Below are 2,552 nucleotides of genomic sequence, written 5' to 3'. Positions count from 1 at the left end.
AGTATAACCATCGGAAACCACACAAGCAGGCAAAGCCTTTTGGTCACCGATATAGGACATAAAGACGTTATACTAGGCATGAGTTTCCTTAAGGAGCATAATCCCGAAGTGGATTGGGGAAAATTCACAGTCGATTTCACCCGGTGCCCACAAAGATGCACACCCTCACAGGTAGCAATCCAGGAGGAGGACCTGGAAGACACAAACATCCCCCACATCGAAGACCTGATGGAGTTCGTCGGTTCTCAGGAGTTAGGTGACACCTGGAACGACATGGACAGCTTCATTAGATGGGTGTCATTATCAGAAGATCCTGATGCACAAGCTGTAGCATTGCTCATTATGGGTCTTGACACCAAGAGGAATCAGGATAGAGCGCCGCAAAAAGGAGAACAGGACAAAGACTACTGGTTAGCCTATGTCCCCAAACACTTCCACGAGTATGGCAATGTTTTCTCCAAGAAGCAGTCAGAACGAATGCCCACAAGAAAGCCCTATGATCATCCAATTGAACTTGTTCCAGAGGCATCGTTACCATGCCCGGCAAAGTTATATTCTATGAACCTACAGGAAAGAAATTCGCTCGACACATGGATAGACCAAGAGTTGGCCAAAGGTTACATCAAGAGATCAAGGAGTCCAACCGCAGCACCCATCTTCTTCGTCAAAAAGAAAGACAGATCACTGAGGCTTGTACAAGATTACAGGAACCTCAACGCAGTCACAAAAAAGAACAAGTTCCCAATTTCACGCATTTTGGACCTCATCGACAGGCTCTCACATGCTAGTATATTTACGAAGCTTGATCTGAGATGGGGGTTCAACAACATAAGGATTAGGGAAGGGGATGAAGAGAAAGCTGCCTTCATTACACATCGTGGCCTCTTCGAACCCACCGTAATGTACTTCGGTTTCTGCAATGCTCCTAGCACCTTCCAAACAATGATGAATACGGTCCTCGAAGACTTGATTCGCACTGGAAAGGTGGTAGTCTACTTAGACGACATCCTCATATTTACGGACGATCTCGATGAACACCGACGACTAGTGAAAGCAGTTCTACAGCGCCTCCGGGACAATGACTTATATGCCAAACCGGAGAAATGCTTCTTTGAACAGTCCTCAATCGAGTATCTTGGCATGATCATCAGCAAGAACTCAGTACAGATGGGCCCTGCTAAAGTCGAAGGTGTACTTGGCTGGCCCGCACCGACAAAGGTCAAACAAGTACAGGCCTTTTTTGGATTCGCGAATTTCTACAGGCGATTTATAAAGGACTTTGCGAAACTCGCATGACCTTTAACGCTTCTCACCTGTAAGGACGTGCCCTGGCAATGGAAGGAAGAGCAAGACCAAGCCTTCAGTGCACTTAAAACAGCGTTCACTTCAGCCCCGATCCTACAACTCCCCAACGACACTGCACCATACCGTCTAGAGACAGACTCTTCAGACTATGCAACTGGTGCACTACTCGAACAACTAGGGGAGGACAAGCTATGGCATCCAGTCACATACTACTCTAAGTCACTCAACGAACATGAGCGAAACTACGAGATTTATGACAAGGAGATGCTTGCTATTATTCGGGCACTCGAAGAATACCGGCACTATTTAGAAGGACATCCAGAACCCATTGAGATTTGGTCGGACCATCTCAACCTTACATACTTCCGTCAGGCACAGAAATTATCCCGGCACCAAGCGTGCTGGTCATTATTCCTCACCAGATTTAATTTCATTCTCAGTCACCAACCTGGAAAGACTATGCTACGTGCCGATCCTCTGTCCAGGAGGCCAGACCATGAGAGGGGGGTAGACAGCGACAATTCGAACCAAATGCTGTTAAAACCTGAATTTTTCGCTATCAATGCGATTCGACCCGCTCACGCATCTGAAGTTGATGATGCTCAACTACTGGAAAGGATCAAGAAGGCACTCACAGATGACATGATGACCAAGGATTATCATGCACTTTTGACTACAGGACAGCGCAAATTTGAGAAAAACCTCGCAGAATGGAACTTTGAGCACGGACTGCTGCTCCATCACGGAAAGGTTTATGTCTCCAAGAATCAACAGCTACGCCTTGAACTAATAAAACTCCATCACGACACCTTACCAGCTGGACACCCTGGCAGGTTCAAGACGTTGGAGCTTATTACTCGGAATTATTGGTGGCCGGGAATGTCTGTAATGGTTAAACAATACGTACAAGGTTGCGACAGTTGTCAACGCAACAAGTACTCAAGAGAAAAACCATACGGACTACTACAACCAAACGAGGTACCAGGAGGACCATGGAAGATCATCACAGTGGATCTCATCACACAACTTCCTCCAGCCATGGACTTTAGGGGAGAGAAGAAGACGGCAATACTTGTTGTCGTGGACAGACTCACGAAGCGAGCGCACTTTTATGCAACGGATGATACAGTCACATCGTCGCAAGTCGCTAACGTATTCTATAACGAAGTCTTCAAACTCCATGGATTGCCGCGCCAAATTATCTCAGACAGAGGTACTCAATTTGCGAGCAAACTATTCCAGGAGTT

Source organism: Laetiporus sulphureus (genome assembly GCF_001632365.1).
Source record: "Laetiporus sulphureus 93-53 unplaced genomic scaffold LAESUscaffold_74, whole genome shotgun sequence".
Lineage (NCBI taxonomy): Eukaryota > Fungi > Basidiomycota > Agaricomycetes > Polyporales > Laetiporaceae > Laetiporus > Laetiporus sulphureus.
The sequence above is the reverse complement of the archived record's forward strand: the minus strand, read 5'-3'. Positions refer to the sequence as shown.